The sequence below is a fragment of the Bufo bufo genome, chromosome 4 (assembly GCF_905171765.1).
Source record: "Bufo bufo chromosome 4, aBufBuf1.1, whole genome shotgun sequence".
NCBI lineage: Eukaryota > Metazoa > Chordata > Amphibia > Anura > Bufonidae > Bufo > Bufo bufo.
Window position 1 is genome coordinate 263,449,811 of NC_053392.1, and position 18,775 is coordinate 263,468,585.

Below are 18,775 nucleotides of genomic sequence, written 5' to 3' on the forward strand. Positions count from 1 at the left end.
TCTTCCACTCCTCCATGATGACATCGCGGAGTTGGTGGATGTTAGAGACCTCGCGCTTCTCCTCATTCCGTTTGAGGATGCCCCACAGATGCTCAATAAGGTTTAGGTCTGGAGACATGCTTGGCCAGTCCAGCACCTTTACTCTCAGTTTCTTTAGCAAGGCAGTGGTTTGTCTTGGAGGTGTGTTTGGGGTCATTTTCCTTTGGAATACTGCCCTGTTGCCCAGTTTCCAAAGGGAGGGGATCATGCTCTGCTTCAGTATGTCACATTACATGTTTACATTCATGGTTCCTTCAATGAACTGTAGCTCCCCACAGCTGGCAGCACTCATGCAGCCACAAACCATGACACTCCCACCACCATGCTTGACTGTAGGCAAGACACACTTGTCTTTGTACTTCTCACCTGGTTGCCACCACACACGCTTGATACCATCTGAACCAAGACATGGTTCCAGTAATCCATGTCCTTAGTCTGCTTGTCTTCAGCAAACTTTCAGCATCACCTTTCTTCCTTCTGGGACGACAGCCATACAGACTAATTTGATGCAATGTGCGGCGTATGGTCTGAGCACTGACAGGCTGAACCCCCACCCCTTTAACATCTGCATCAAATAAGGCAGCATTCATATGTTTATTTTGAAAAGAAAACCTCTGGATATGAAGCTGAGCGTGTGCACTCAACTTCTTTGGTTGACCATGGCGAGGCTGTTCTGAGTGGAACCTGTCGTATTAAACCGCTGTATGGTCTTGGCCACCATGCTGCAGCTCAGTTTCAGGATGTTGGCAATCTTCTTATAACCTAGGCCATCTTTATGTAGAGCAACAATTTTTTTTTTTTCAGATCCTCTGAGAGTTCTTTGCCATGAGGTGCCACTTCCAGTGACCAGTATGAGAGAGTTTGAGATGTGGTGAGCGTGGTGACGTTACCACAGGTCCTTCTATCTTCATTCAGCAGGACCTTCGGTGACATCACCGCAGGTCCTTTTGCAGGTCCTGAAGAAAAGAGGATGTCGGCAGCACGATCAAGTGGATGAGGTAAGTTTATTTTTTATTTTTAACCCCTCAGTAGACATTTTATTTAGCATTCTGTTTTAAGAATGCCATTATTTTCTGTTGTAACCATGTTATAACGGAAAATAATAAAGTGAAGTTCGGGTCCCCATTGACTTAAATGGGGTCCGGGTTTGGGGGGAAGTTCAGGTCAAGTTCAGGTCCTGAACTTTGACCTGAAGTTTGGCTGAACCCAGTGAACCTGAACTTCAACGGGTTCGCTCAACCCTAGACGTGACCAAACCTATATACACCTATTATGGCCAGAAATCCCGTCTTTCTTCCAATACTTTTGTTTGGATATGACATATCCTTTATTGTTTGTGATCTTCTAAAAACCATTTGTGAAAAATCCCCTATTACCTCCTTCATGAATAGGCTATTTTTCAATATTCCATTAGGATTTCTCTCATCACTTGAGTATCTGGTTACAAATGCCAAACCAAATTCCTTCTTTTGTGCGTTACTCTTTCTTGATTTCTTTTTTATTCCCTTTCTTTCTTCTCACTTATATAGTGCTGACATATTCTGCAGCGCTTTACAGAAATTAGCATCACACTGACACCAGTGGGACTCACAATCTAGATTCCCTACTTATCCAGTATGTCTTTGGAGTGTGGGAAGAAACCGAAGTACCCGAAGGAAACCCACGCAAACACAGGGAGAACATACAAACTCCATGCAGATGTTGTCTATGGCCCGATTCAAACCAGTGCTAACCACTAAGCCACTGTCTTGCCGACTTTCTTTTCAGGCATTCACTTTCAGCTCATCCCTCTTGCTTTCTATATTGCCCCTTTTATCACCGATTTTGGATATTTTTTTTTTTTATTCAAATTTCTTTATATTACTTTTACCTGCTGTTTAAAGTTTACTTCTTGAGAGCAGTTCCTCCTTATCCTCACCATTTGCTCAAAGGGCATATTAACTTTCCACTATTTCAAATGATTGCTTTTAAAATCTAAATAGCTGTCAGCATCTATAGCATGTTTTTTTTAAATGTCCTTCTTTCTTTGTTCCTCCCCCCTCCTAAATAATTTTAAGTATAAAAACTGAATTTCTGTGTGACTAATGAATTCTCCATCCTACCGCCAGTACATAATGTTCCCCCGACCATAGTGCCAGTATATAATGTTCTACCCCCACCATAGTGCCTGTATATTATGATCCCTGAATCCTAGTGCCAGTGAATAATGCTCCCCCATCCTAGTGACAGTATATAATGCTCTTTCCAACCTTGTGCCAGTATATAATGTTTCCCTCACTCTAGTGCCGGTATATAATATCCCCCCACCATAGTGCCAGTAAATAATGCTCCCCCCACCCTAGTTTCAGTAAATAATGCCTCTCACACACTAGTCCCAGTATATAATGCTTTTCCCCCACCATAGTACGAGTATATAATGCTCTCCCCACCCTAGTTCCAGTATATAATTGCAGCAAGCCGGACCGCAGGGGAAAACACGTGAGGTTCACGGTGGGCCAATGGGTGCAACAGTTCATGTACTAACGGTTAGCAGATGCCTCCCTGGGTCAGCAGTGCAGTGAAGGGGAGAACAGTACCAAATTCTCAGAGGCACGCTCTATTACAGGGGACACTGGCCAGGTGGTGATCGAGGTGCCCTTGATGATGATTGGATTTTCTGGGTGCTTGTGCAGCTGGGCCCCTGAATTAGGTAGTATCGTGACGCCAGCACCTTGGTGGTGCAAAATGATGATAGTGGTTGTAGTATGGAGATGGAAGAATGAGACAGAGTTCGAATCCAACTAAGAACTTTACTGTAAACAGGATCTTGACAGCAATTTACATCCAGATATAAACAGTCTCTTATGAATATGGAGGTTGAATGTTGTAACTCCAGGTAACAGGCTGTATATGTGGCTATATCTCAGGCTATAGTAGGAGGTTGTATACTCACTGGTAGTTAGCTCTTTGTCTTGTTCTAATCTCAGTAAAAATGGTTCATGTCCTTATCTTCTACACACAAGTAATGCAACAGATGGCCTGTCTGTCCTTGAAGTAACGATGAGGCTGCCAGAAGCTGATAAATCCTTCACCTTGATACAAAGGCGCCTAAAGCCTAGAATAATGGCTATTGTCCTTCCTTTGTCTTTCCACATAGAAAATTGTAAAATCCACTTGGCACTCCGGAAGAGTAGACGGTAGAATAAAGGTTTCACCTCTGTCTGCTTTCCTAGCTTGACACTGAGACAAACGAATTGGCTCATCTGGGCCGTGGAGCCCAAGAAAGAGCTGAGAGGACGGGGTCCTCTCCTTCCCCCTTACCCCTCACTCATCTCCTCCAACTTCAACACTCTAAAACTCCTCTAACTAGGCCTGAACTGTGGTATATATATTCTGTGGTGCTATCCCTATCTAGGGGTGGAATATGTGTAATGCACCTAACAGCCTGTTAATAGGGATCTTTATACAAAAGTGCAATACAACATGGTACAACATACAATATAACAAGATTTGCAGTGCCCACGTACATGAGTGGGATGCTGCATGATGCTCCCGCCACCCAAGTGCTGGTATATAATGCATCCCCCCACCCTAGTACCAGTATAAAATGCTCTCCCCCACCCTAGCGCCAGTATATAATGCATCCCCCCACCCTAGCGCCAGTATATAATGCATCCCCCACCCTAGCGCCAGTATATAATGCATCCCCCACCCTAGCAATAGTATATAATGCATCCCCCACCCTAGCGCCAGTATATAATCCTCCCTTCACCCTAGTGCCAGTATATAATGCATAACACCACCCTACTGCCAGTATATAATGCTCTCTCCCACCCTGGTGCCAGTATATAATGCTCGCCACCCCATCCTAGTGTCAGTATATAATGCTCCCCCCCCTAATGCCAGTATATAATGCACCCCCCTTCCCCGTAGTGCCAGTAGATAATGCATCCCCCTCACCTCTGCAATGCCAGGTATACATGATGTGCCCTTCCTTCGTGCCCCAGTACAGTCTTGCTTAGGAAAAAAAAAAACACTTACCTCACTCCTGTTCCCCTGCCGACACCTGCGATGGATGCAGGCCACAGCCTGAGCTGTGTTGCCGAGTCCCGACACAGGCGATCCACATGACATCACCGCTCCTGCGCTGGGTCTCGCACAATGACATGATCATGCGAGACCCAGCTCAGGAGGTCGCTGCCTCATAGGCAGTGAGACTGCCTCATAGGCAGTGAGACTGAACAGCTGCAGGTTCGGCCATAATTCGGACTCCCTCTTATGGGTAGCAAGATGGCACTCTAGACGGGTGCCTACCCCTCATCCCGGCCCTGCTGGATACTTTCTCAAAAGTATTATTTTCTCACGCGACATTGAACCGAACCTTATTATTGATTAAATTGGTAATAGGAGTAGTAGTATTAGAGATTATTTAGTTAAGAAAAAGAGAAATCATCGTTTCATCGTATAACTGTTAGAAACAGATAATGTGAAATAAATCTTACATATGTGCTGCTAATTGCATTGCTGCCATCTTGTGGAATTTACATGTAGTGCATACACAATGAGAGTCATTCTTGCAGTTTTATAATTCCTCTTCCTTCAAATGCTAGGAAAAGCTTGTTTTGGCACATCTCTGTTTTCTTCCATTACACATTTTAGCTGATAAACTCATCATTATAGAATCATTTGATGTCTCAATATAATTAATACTTTAAACACTCTAGCTGTAGAATTTATTTTAATCAACTTTCAGAAAAGACAAATACATCATTTTGTAACATAATCTCCCTAGTCACTGCTGTGCAGGTTTGAACGTGTTATCTCAGTTCATTTGTGGCTGCGAGAAATAATGGCTGCCCCACTTGTGAATGACACGAAAGACGAGAGGTGTGCAGTGATTCATTTTTGGTTGTCTGAGGGTATGTCTGGTGCCCATATATCAAAGACTCTGTGCACAGTATGGAGACAGTGTTTTTTGTTGTGAAGAAGTGTGTATGAATGGATAGAGAAGTTCAAGCAGGGCTGGCCTTAGGTGTTCAGGCGCCCTGTGCGTGCTAATCTTGTGGTGCACAACCCCCCCCCCCCCCCCCCATTTCCCAGTATCATAGTGCCATCTTCCCCCCCCCCAATGTGCCAGTATTAAGTGCCTCTCTCCTTCCCACCCCCACCCCCCATATGTGCCAGTATCATAGTGCCAACTCCCCCCCTCCCAATGTGCCAGTATCAAGTGCCTCTCTCCTTCCCACCCACCCCCCCATGTGCCAGTATCATAGTGCCAACCCCCCCATGTGCCAGTATCAAGTGCCTCTCTTCTTCCCCCCCCATGTGCCAGTATCATAGTGCTAACCCCGCCCCCCATTTGCCAGTATCAGGTGCCAACCTCCCTCCCCCCATGTGCCAGTATCAAGTGCCTCCTGCTCCCCCATGTGGCAGTAACAGTCGGGTATTTAAAAAAAAAAAAAAAACACTTATACTTACCTCCATGTCAGCGATGCAGCCTCTTCCGGCCTGTGTCCTGCGCTGTATGTCCATATATGGAGTCAGTGCTTGTGTATTTCAGAAAAGTTGGGACTCAAACCCACGACCTTCTGTATCAGAGGCAAGGCACTTAACCACACAGCTATAAGAGCTGAATAGCCACTGACTGAAAAAATATGAGACTTCTACTGTGGACTCGTTTATAGCTTTGATAGCTAGTGTACATCCATACACCTGACAGCTGCCCCAGCACACTTAGCTCTGCTATATCTCTATATATGATAGCTGCCCCAGCACACCCAGCTCTGCTACATCTATACACATGACAGCTGCCCCAGCACACTCAGCTCTCTATATATCTATCTACTGTATAGTAATACTTAGAGATATATAGATATAGCAGAACTGTGTGTGCAGGGGCAGCTGTCATGTGTCTAGATGTAGCAGAGCTGGGTGTGCTGGGGCAGCTGTCATATATAGAGATATAGTAGAGCTGAGTGTGCTGGGGCAGCTGTCATGTGTATTAGATGTAGCAGAGCTGGGTGTGCTAGGGCAGCTATCATATATAGAGATATAGCAGAGCTGAGTGTGCTGGGTCAGCTGTCATATAGAGTTATAGCAGCGCTGGGTGTGTTGGGGCAGCTGTCATGTGTATAGATGTACACTGGCTATAACAGCTATAACAGAGCTATAGTGAAGTATCAGCGGCGTCCTGCCGAAGCGCAGTTCACTTGATACTTTCAAAATGTATTTGCCGGCATATATTGGAACAGTCTTACCATATCTTGTAGTCTGTGCCCAAATGTCGCTATAGACGCTGGTCTTGGAATAAAACGGACCGGGGTCTTGCGAGCTGTTTCCGTCTGAACTCCCACGTCGGCGGCTTGTTTACACTTAGATCTTACTTGCGGTCTTTATTGCAACTTTATTCATGTCACCTATCGCGCGGCAGACGGTACTGGATAGGCACTTCAATATAGACTTATGGCTCCATCACACTTAAAGGTGGTCCTTTGGGGGATTTAACCGGACGCGTTTCGGGGCAATGAATGACCCCTTCCTCAGTGAACCACTCAGTGAGTCATTCATTCATTGCCCCAAAACGCAAGGGCCACATTGTGAAGGCTAGATGACTGAGTCACAGGGTTGCCAACCAGAATTTTTCTTTTTTCTGGACAGCTAATCCCAAAATCATGGACAGACAACATTTTTTACGGATGAATTAGAATCTTTATCATTTATTATGGTTTTCTAAGTAGTCCATGTCTATAGCTCAATATACTGATAAGAACTCATTACCAGCATTTACTGTGAGCTGTAAAAGGATGATAATTACCACCAAAATAATCTAGTCAAATACCGTCAGCCTCAAAAAAAATCACAGACATGTCTATTTTTTTTCACGGACAAGGAAAATAGTCACCTATTTCATGGCCTATCCAGAAATTTCTGGACTGGTGGCAACACAGAGCACTGACAAAATGGGAGGTCTTCCTGGGGTGTTCTCAATATGCAATGGTTAGTAGCTATCAAATGTTGTGCAAGGAAGGACACATTTTTTTGAGTGAGCACACAGGTTGGCAGGTTGTCTTGGGACCTGCATTCAAAAGAAGGTTCCTCCCTCCTTGCTAATTTTTAACTATTTATATCACATTATTTGTTGTGTATTTTCAGATGTTTGTACCAAGTGAATTGTTATTGTTATTTAGAGTCAGAGATGGCTGCTAGGAGACCCTTGGCCCTCAAGATCTGTCATGTACCGCACCTCTTTGATATTTTGTTTTGCTGTGAAGATGGAGAGTTTAACCCCTTCAAGACATATCCTGTGCATCTACAGTGGATATCTTTAAAGAGGGTGCCCACTATTTTATCTTATTTTTTAAAATATTTTATTGTAGAAAAGAAATGTCAATGACAAAAGTAATACAATTGACAGAGATGCAATAATATAATAAAGTAGACGAGATCATCTCCTATTTTACACACAATGTGATTACAATGTTGCAGTATGTTAGAGATTTGAACCGAATATCTCATCAGGTCATTGACAAAATCAAATACAGGTTTTGATATTATTTTTGCATTTTTGCTGGTATGCTATTCATGTAAACAAACAAAGAGCACAATAGATGCTGAGTACATTTTTTCAGTGTGAAGTAACATAATAAAATAAATAACTTAAAAACAAGTAATAACTGGTGTTGAGACCGAGACATATACAGGGATACAGGCCAATTGTCATATGTTATTTAGCCTTTGCTGATCAATACAGGTTTCTATGTTTCTTCCATGGTCCCCAAGTTTGCTCAAATGATGGAGAGTTATTCGTTTCCCAGTGTGCAATTTGCTCCAAGCGGTATACCTGGTCGCACTTATTTACCAATTTAAAGTTGATGGTGGATTGATTGACTTCCAGTTTGCTGCTATCATTACTCTTGCCACCACTAACAGATGTTGATAAAGACGACAGACCGATCGTGGGCCAAGTGAGGGGTCAAGTAATCCCAGCAAGCACAGTTTTGGCAATAATGGAAACTCCTTTTTGTGAATTCTAGACAGAGTGTCACAGCTACCCAAAAAGGTTTAATAATTGGGCACTCCCACCAGATGTTCAAGAAGGTGCCCTTTTCTTTTAGGCATCTCCAGCACGTTGGTGAGCATGAGAAAAATATGTTGTGCAATCTCACAGGGGTGTAGTACCATCTGATTAACATTTTATACTAGTTTTCTTGAAGACGTATACATCTAGAAACTTTAGATGTTTGTGCCAGCAACGTTTTAATTTCTTCACATGTGAAAGTGTATTCTAGATCTTTTTTTCCCAGCTTCTAATAAAAGCAGGTCTACCAAACCCACTTTTTACGAAAAGCGAGGAGTATATTTTAGATATCTTTTTGCGTGGTTCTTTGTTTCCTTGAACCATCTGTTCAAAACAGGTGGGGCCATCATCATTAGAGATGTGAGTATATTTGAGTAGTTGTATAAGGTGAGCCCTTTGGAAAGAAGTGAGATCTGTCATGTGGGAACATTTCGTATTGATATCAGGACTGTTTTGTACCTCAAATATGATATCCCGTATAGGGATTAAGTTAGCTTTGGGTGCCCACTATTTTAGACAGAAGACCCTCTTAGACACATGGCATTTCTTTAAAGGTGAACTCTTACTTTAGTGATGCAACAGTCGCTCTGCAACAGCTTGTAGCACTAACAGAAAACTTGGACACTACCAAAACTTCGGGACTTTGACAGCCACTGGAGGTCCCCTAAAGTCTATCCACATCTATACACCCTAGACTCATCTATCATCCACTTGTGGTGCCCAAAATGTCACCAACGTTTGTGCAATAACAGCATGCAACTTTTTGGCACCAATTTTTGGCACAGAGGGTATGATAAATTTCCTTCAGATTCCCCAGCAGGAACTGGGTGCACTGGTTGCCTATAACTCCAGCTCTGCAATGAGCATGTTAAACAACTGGAATTAGTGCACTGGTGCTCTGAACCAGGGTCTAGAATAACAGGAATCTCAGATGAAAACTTAGTCTCAAACAGTTCCACAACAGTAGTGTGCTGCTCGTACATTAGGTGCCATCAGTAGACCAGGTGCCTTCTGGTCTTTCTCTCCAAAGTTTATGTAGGCTGCCTGGCTGCTGGACCTTGTGTCTATCAGTCTTGCAGCACAAAAAACTTGGTATGCTGCAAAGAAGAAAGAAGACCGCTGCTGCTTTCCCACCGATCTCCCCAGTTGACTCTGTAGTCTTTCTCCAGTGTTGTCATTGCAGTTATGCCCAGCTCTCTTCTACGCCCTGACTATGGACCACAATATCACTGGTGCCTTGTCCCTGAACCCACCTTCTTTCTCTGCTTCCTGTCCCCTGAATTTCTCCTCCTCACAGTCAACAGTCAACTGTGTTCATTCTGTGCCCTCCAATACAGGTTACATAACAAAAAATTCATCTTGGGATGATTCCACAGAAGGTATTAGTATTGGTATAAGTAGATCACTATATCAGGCTAGGAAGCTGATAGCAAATATTGGATAAGTACTAATTTACCAACCACAGAGGAATTCATTGCACGTACGAATAAGATAATTGGTTTAGAGAGGGGAGTGTATTATAAAAGAGGTACTATTGAAAAGTTTGAGTCTATCTGGGGACCATGGCTGGCGACACCAGGATTGCCCTCTAGATGCCTGCTGACCCTGTCAATAGGGGGATATTGGCAGGTAATATAAACACGGAAATACTATAGGTCTGATGGAATGTGAAAAGCATCAGGATTGAGGACTATAATATCGCAGACCGAAAAGGAAAAGAGGAATAAAGTCATTTCGGCATGGTACGGTTCAGGGTAGGAAGGGGGGGATGGGGTTATACAATTGTATATGTTCAGTCTTTGACTACTGTTATACCCAAATTAGGTTTATATATTTTCATACATGTGAATTTGTACTTATTTAATATATGTACAAAATTGAGCAAATTAATAATAAAAATGATTTGATTTAAAAAAAATATATTAATCTTGGGGAAACTGCATGAACTGGTCGTAGTAATACAGCGAACCTTTTTGAAAATTGCAAAAAAAAATGGTCTTCTCTCAAACAGAAGCTATGTCTAAATGGGTGTTGGTCTTTTCAAAGAGGCGGTCTTTTTAAGAGATTTCACTGTAATAGTATTTCACTTCAATTCATTTGTCGTATGAGTAGATTTTGAGAGCCACATCTAGTCTCATAAAGAAATATAAAGTGAATATTGTATGTTAAAGGGAGTCTGTCAGCAGTTTTGAATGATGACAGTCTAGGTAGGTACAGAGGGAAGCAGGACAAACATGCCTTTTGTGGAGCTGGTATTATCAGGAGTAGTCTGAATATGAACTTGTATTCAGCTCTGGTAAGTGCCCAGGAAGTGAAGCTTCACTGTGGAGTTCTCTCTGCATTGAGCTGCTTCATAACCCCTTCCCTCTTCTCTGAGTGACAGCTGAAGTGGTCTCCTGGTTGGATGCTATAGCTGTCACTCAGAGCAGAGTGGAGGGGGCGATGAAGCGGCTCATTGCAGACAGCAGTTCATAGTGAAGAACCATCTTCTGGGCACTTGTGCACTACTCATGATAAAAGCTCTACAAAAGGTATGTGCGGTCTGTAGTTTTGTGTGGTAATGGAATTGTGCAACTTTCATATTTACTTTGTTTCAGTTCATGATTTTCAAGTTCCTGAACTGAAGAATTACTGATAGTTTACGGTCTACACTGCTCACAATCAACAAATATATATATCTTATATAAGTATATAAAAATGAATTTCTGTCTGTTCTTTATGCACGGCCAAATGACTGCACCGATCTGCACCAAATTTGGCACATAGGTACACCAGGTGTCCTGGAAGGTTTTTCACTCTCTAGACTCTTTAGGACGCAATGTTCCTGAGATATTCCCCAAAAATGTATTAGCCAATAAGAGCTCGCAGCTTCACTCACATTTTAACTACCATTCACACAGTCACGTGACCCTTATTATCCAATAGATGTTCGCAGGTCCTTCAGTTACACCAGGTTTCCATAACGACTCAGACATTTTTCTTCACTGTTAGAGGTGACTGTTAAGGGGGTGAGGTGCTATGAATGTCACATTTTAAGGGGGCAGGGTGCTGTGGAAGTCTTATATTAAGGGGAAGTGGTGCAGTGGGAGGGGTCACTCTTAAAGGGCAGGGGCCCTGTGCAGGTCAATGTTAAGGGGACGGGCTGTTGTTGTGGTTACTGTGGGGGGGTCACTGTTAAGACGGTGGGCCACTGTGGAGGTCACTGTTAAGGGGGAGGAAAACTGTAGAGGTCAAAGTTAAGGGAGCAGGCTGCTGTGGGAGGGGTCACTATTAAAGAGGCGGGCTGCTGTGGAGGTCAATATTAAGGGGGCAGGGCCCTGTGGAGGTGACTGTTAAGGGGTAGATCACTGTGAAGGGTCACTGTAAAGGGTGCAGGCCATTGTAGAGGTCAGTGGTAAGGGGGAAGGGTACTGTAGAGGTCAATGTTAAGGGGACAGGCACTGTGGAGTTCACAGTTAAGGTGGCGGGGTACTGTTAAAGTCAATGTTAAAGGGGCAAGGTGCTGTAGAGGTCACTGTTAAGGGGCCAGGCTCTGTGAAGGTCTCTGTTAAGGGGTGAGGTGCTGCAGAGGTTACTTTTAAGGGGGCAGGTTATGGTGGGGTGACTGTAAAGGGGGCTAGCTTCTATGGAGGTCACTTTTAAGGAGCAGACCACTGTGTAGGTCAGTGTGAAGGGGCAGAAACTGTGGAAGTCATAGTTAAGGGGGCGGGATTCCTTGGAGATCACTTAAGGGGATGGCCGCTATGGAGGTCACTGTTAAGGGTATATACTTTGGAGGTCACTGCTAAGGGGGTGAGGTGCTGAGGATATCATTTTTAAGGGGGCGGGCCTATGTGGAGCTCACTGTTTTTTAAGGGGCAGGCTGCTATGAAAGTCAGAGTTATGGGGGCGGGCTGCTCAGGAGGTCAATGTTAAGGGGCATGGTGCTGTGGAATGTCACGTGTTAAGGGACCGCTGTGGAGAACACGGTTATGGGGCGGAGGGATGTTGAGGTCAATGTTAAAGGGGTGGGCTGCTGTTAAAGTCGAAGTTAAGGGGGTGGGCTGCTGTGGAGGTCACTATTAAGGGGGAGGGGTGCTGTAGAGGTCACTGTTATGGGGAACACTGTGGATATCTCACACACTTAAATGAAATAGATTAAATATACCCGTGCAAAGCCTGGTCATCCTGCTAATATATATATATATATATATATATATACATACATACACACACACTATCTATCTACATTATCTACCTACAGTATTTATTGCAGTATATAGTTGCAGGCTCACAAAGTGTAACCTAAAACTTGATACATCTGCGGGAAAAGACCTAGCTACTAAAGTACAGTATCATTCACAGATTCCAGCACTGCCTTGAAGCAGAATGCCTAATATAATTGTACTGAAGCAGCAAATGAGTTAATAAGAATTAATTTTAGATTAAATGAACAATGACAAAATGATGACAAATCATCATATTGTAATTATATCCTTATTTAAATATTTAACCAATCCCTAATGATCTCATAAAAACGCGTAAGGCTGAATTACTTTTTAATGAAAATATTCATGAGATCATTACTGTCTGGCTTTAAGGCACAAGCAGCCTAGCCTACTAGACATATAGCTCTGTATTCCACAGACATTGCAAAACCAAAGGTTAGTGCTTGAAATCTAGATGTAAATTGTGTCCTGAAGACACAACATTTGCTAAACATGTGGTGCTTTCTCATCTATATTTCTTCTGACTTCTCTAGCATTGCCAAAAACTGGTATTGCATACGAAAAAGCTTTATAAGTACCTGGTGTTTTGTGAGCAATCATTACCGGATGGAGTGGAGGAGGAAATTGTTTTTAGATTGTTTTAGACAGTTTGAGGCATCAATGTGAAGAAAGGAACTAAAGAGCATTAAAAGTGCATTACATTGCTGACCCCACAGAGCTGCGGCTTACTGAAGACATTGCTGTGATATACATAGGCTCTGTATACAATCTAATACATTTGTACAGTGACATACAGTAGTTCTGTATAACATGGTTATACCTCTGTGAAATCATTTTGTGTTACTGTTTCTATTATATAACATAGCCTTTAATATTTCTATTAAAATATATAACCCCCAAAAGGTGTAGTTAACACAAATCACAAAAATAAACAATAAGGTCCAAAAATAAAGATATCAAAAATATAAATAAAAAAAAGTAGGGAATAAGGTATCTGATAAGGGGAATACAGACCCTAAGACTCACCCTATATATATATTAAATGTCCTGCCGGAATGGCCGCCCTGAAAGGGTGATCCCGAGTCAGGAACCTCCTGTACACCCTATGATGGCCCTGATCAGGGGATGTCCAACTAAGGAAAGTTGGTGTTAGATATCAATTATAAGGAATGAAAAGCCAAAGTCAAAATACACAATGTAATAAACAGAAATTTGCCAGTATCCTATTATCTCAAAAATGGTAGGGTGGTTAAATGTAGATTAGAAAATGATATGTAGCAGACCTCAGTATAATAAGGTTAGTAGAGAAACGTTAGTAGTATAGGGTATAATGTGCCCAATGTTGAGAAGATGTCCCTGTCCCAACACGGTTTGCCCCTTAATTCAGAGGGCTCATCAGGGGACTAAATTGAACTAGGTTTGAAAATATTAGGTAAGATAATAAATAAAATAGATATATAGATAAAAGGAGAAGATATATTCCACCAAAATAGTTCCTTAAGGAGAAGAAGCAAGACGCCTAGATATAAATACAAGGACGCAGCAGTATTATCCAATCCTGATATCAGTATGATCAAAAGACCCAAATGAGGCACTGTTAATTATCGATATCCATTAGTAATGGGCCCACAGTGGGGGGATGGTAAACCCCTCCGATGTGATTAAACCTTCGTAGTATTGTTACTTATATAAGGTGTACTCGCGTGCCACAAAGGAAAGAGGGGATTGGGATGGACGGCCATCTATTTCGGTCAGAGTCCCGGTGTGGAGAGCGTCCGTTATTGGTGCTAAAGGGTGGTAGTCTGTGACACACTACTGTTTCTATACCACTTTAGTTTATATTACCTTCTGACAGGTCATTGGTCAGAACTGTGATTTTCTTGTTCTATTATATAACCCAGGGGACTGTGAGCCCCTCCTGTGAGCAGTATCTGGTTGGACCAGTGGGTAGGTTAACATCCATTCCCCATGACCTCCGGTTGGTGGAATGCATTTCCAGTTTGTGGAACACAATCAAATTTGCAATGGAGCTATGAAGGTGAAGACTACAGGACATAAAGTTGGTGGTATAGTAGTTTGTGAACATTCTCCTGATGAAGGGGGTATTTGTGACCCCCAAAATGCCTGTGACAGTAAGGCCTCATGCACACCACCATATCCGTTTTGCAGTCCACAAATCGCGGATCCACAAAATACGGATGCAGTCCATGTGCTTTCCGCATCTGTTTTTCACATGTCCTATACTTGCCCTCAAAATGCAGACCAGGGATCCATTGAAGTCAAGGGGTCTGCAAAAAATGCGGATGCGAAAAAGGACAGTATCCACATCATCTGTTAGGGGAGAGTTGGGAGCTCTGCATACACATTAGTGAGTCAGCAGAACCCACCATCTTCGCCCGGTTCAGCTGAGACAAGACTAATGCATATGGAAGCTTTAGTCTTCCAAACACCTTTCAGGCTCCTTCCTCAGTGGTTATTAATTCAGTAAAACAGTATATTTCTTAGCTGAACATGAGGCTTCTAAAATTTCCTGCAGGATACCAGCAAGCCATATTAAGTACAATATGTAATACGTATAGAATACCTGTCACTGATGCCAGATTAGTAACTTGTACATCCATACTCATCCCCCATTCCTCCACTATGTACCCACAAACCAGCCATGGAATTCATTGAGAGGACTTCCCTTGGAGTCCTCTCCATTATGTGCGCATGCACAGGAGTCCTCTCAGTGCATGCCATGGCTGGATTGCAGGGGCATAGAGAGGGAATGGGGATGTGTCTCGACATACACATTAGTGATCTGAAGCCACTGGCAGGTGTTCTATACATGTATTACTGTACTTATTAGGCCCTGCTGGTGGTGACAGATCTTGTCTATTGTGTAGCAGACAAAGCTGGTACTTCAATGGGAGCAGCACTGCAGTCTCCTGCTCTGTTCACTACACAATGGACAGGGCTGTGTAGTTCTGCTGCCAGAGCTAAAAAGGCTGATCAGCGGGGGTGCGAGGTGTTGGACCCCTACCAATCAGATATTGACGGCCTATCCTGAGGATAGGCTATCAATATCAAACTTGAACTATTATGTCAAAAAACTATTATGCTCTGACTCTGGTTTGTACATTAAAAATAAGAAATACAAAAAAAGTTGTGGTGGACCCCAAGGACAAGCTGTTTCAGTTCCCGTTATAATCTGGCCCTTCTTTTGGCATATCTGATTTATTATAAATATATTCCTAATGCCTAACACTCTATGTAAATGAATCCAGGACAGCCCAATTCTACACATGCTAATTTCAGATAGTTTGTGGTCATATAAACTATGAACAAAACCTAATGCGACAGATTCATGACATGCTGTCATGCTAGCCAGGGACCACTAACACATCCTGGCATATTGCCCTTGGTTCATAAAGTAGCTGAAAAACATAGCACTGTGTAATACATTTCACTACATTGCCAAAACTCCCAAAGTGTTATTTTGCTTTGTTTCATTGTAATCAAATGTGAATAAAAAAATTATAATATGTTAACTTTTGTTAGTTTTTCTCAATAGAAGATATGGAAATGTATAACTAGCATTTAGCATCTATGCACATAAGAAATCTTTGATATACTTAGTATCTGTGACAGCTATGTTCCTCAATTCCCACATAAACAGCCAAGCTCAAATTAACTGAGCACACATGTTTATTTCAATAGGAATATAAGATTAGCAGCTGCTAGGCCCAGCTGACACTGCTTATCTATGAAACACACAGTAGGTTAAAATGCAACATGTCCGCTGTAGGTGAAAACCTGTTCAGGCTGGGTTTCCATGTTCACTTTTTTTATGTACGATATATTTCGCCCTATAAGACGCATTTCTCCATAAGACACACCTAGGTTTTAGAGGATAAAAAATAAATAAATGTTCTTTTCATCAGACCTCAGATCAGACACCCAATGTTATTCAGACCTCCTATCAGACTCCCAATGTTAATCAGACCTCAGATCAGACACCCAATGTTAATCAGACCTCCTATCAGACTCCCAATGTTAATCAGACCTCAGATCAGACCCCCAATGTTAATTAGACCTCAACTCAGACCCCCAATCAGACCTCAGATGAGACTCACAATGTAAGGCTAGATGCACACAACAGTGAAAAACGGATATGTGATGTACATTTTTTTAACGGCCATCACAAGTCTGTTTTAAGACCAATGGTAGTCTATGGGGTTATTTACACGGTAGTTTGTTTGACTGTCAGTGAACAGCGGACGTCAAAAAATAGAACATGTTCTATCTTGTCCGTTTTTCACTGACAAACTGCTCCCATACAATTGAATGGGCCCATTTTTAACATCCGTTTCAGAAAGGCATCAATGAAATAAACGTCCTTTAAAAATGTCCTTTTTTAACTGTCGTGTGCATGTAGCCTTAATCAGGCCCCCAATTAGACCTCAGATCAAACCACCAGTGTAAATTAGACCCCAGCTAACACCCCAATCAGACCTCAGATCAGAAGGACAGCTCAGACCCTCAATTTTAAACAGGCCTCAGATCAGATTTTTTTTAAAAATCAACTCACTTCTCCTGTTCCAGATGCAGATGTCACCGCCGCTCCTGAGATCCAACAGTCTTCTTGCCACGCTGTGACCCAACATCGCACAGTGCACAGAGCAAGCCTATTTCATCACACTGTGCGCAGGTCACAGCACATCACCGACATAGGAAGACCAGGGAGCGCTGAGTATAGACAGCATTAGGAGCGCTGTATTCACCGCTTCCCAGTCCCATTGCCCTATAAGTCATACTGCCATTTTCCTCCCACTTTTGGGGAGGAAAATGTGTGTCTTATAGGGTGAAAAATACAGTCGTTTTTTTTTTTTTTTTAAGCCAAAGCCAGGAGTGCAATCAATAAGAGAAGACTCAGTCTTTCCGTTATATGTGTCCTCAGGTTATGATCTGTTTCTGGCTTCACAAAACGGCATAAAATTCTTGAACGTAGAAACCTTGCCATAGAGTTTGGATTTGAAAATTTAAATAGCAGTTTTGACCATGGAACACCTTACACTTCTATACAACCTTAAAGGTGTTCTCCAGGAATTAAGAAAATGAAAATACTTATTTAATACTTTATTATAAATATATTCCCAAATACCTTTCATTAGTTATAATGGCTCATTGTGTCAAGGGAGCAATCATTAGGAGAAACAAAATGGCTGCTGTCCTATTACTACATCAAAAACCTTTCCTAATAACACAGCAGGACAAGTTACTTCACAACACTGAGGTAAAGAGCTGCCTTATCCCCCTCTCTGCTCTGATTGTCAGGGATTATGATCCTGAATACAGTTTAACCACTTCATGACCGCTAATAGACTATAAACATCCTATGGGCGGTTGTTTATCTCTGATCGGACGTTTTAGAACGTCTTTTCAGAGATGGCAGCTGCACGCTAATCGTGCAGCTGCCGAGCGGGGTTTCTGTTGTCAGTGACAGCAAGGTACCCCAGAGAGAAGGCAGGAACAGTTCCCAGGTGTTAAGCGCTGCGTATACAGATCAGGAAGCTCTATGCGCTTCCTGTTCCGGCCCAGTGATCATGTGACCGCCGGGGCCGGGAGAGTGCAGGAGCTGTCAGGTCTTCCACAGACCTCGATCAGCCCTGCACTGAGGCTGTACAGCCTTGCATTCTGCTGTACAGCCTTTCTGGGGGCTGTATTTCCCCTGTAACTGGGGCTACTATGTCAGCCCCAGTTACAGGAGAAATCAATAGTGAAAAAAAAAAAAAGGTGAAGTTAAATGTCCCCCAGAGGTCTTGTATGAGCTTATGGGGGATACAAAGTGTAAAATAAAAAATAAAAAAATAAAGTATTTTATAAAAAAATAAAAAAAGGTTTCACATGTAAAAAACAAATCCCCAATTAAGTAATTTAAAAAAATGATGAAAATAGAAAAATAAATAAATAAAATAGACATATTTGGTATTGCCGCTTCCATGACGACCGGCTCTATAAATATATCACAGGATCCACCCCATCCAATAAACACCATAAAAAATAAAATAAAATAAAGCTGTGTCAAAAAATCCATTTTTGTCACCTTACGTCACAAAAAGTGCAACACCAAGTGATCAAAAAGGCGTATGTCCCACAAAATGGTACCAATAAAACCGGCACCTCACCCCGCAAAAAATGAGACCCTACATAAGAAAATAGCTCTCAGAACATGGAGACATTAAAACATAATTTTTTTGTTTCAAAAATGCTATTATTGTGTTAAAGTGAAATAAAAAAAAAGTAGACATATTAGGTATTTCCGCGTCCGTAACAACCTGCTCTATAAAAATATCACATGACCTAACCTCTCAGATGAACACCGTAAAAAAATTAAAATAAAAACAGTGCCAAAAAAGCAATTTTTTGTCACCTAACATCACATAAAGTGCCACACCAAGCGATCAAAAAGGTGTATTCCCCCCGAAAT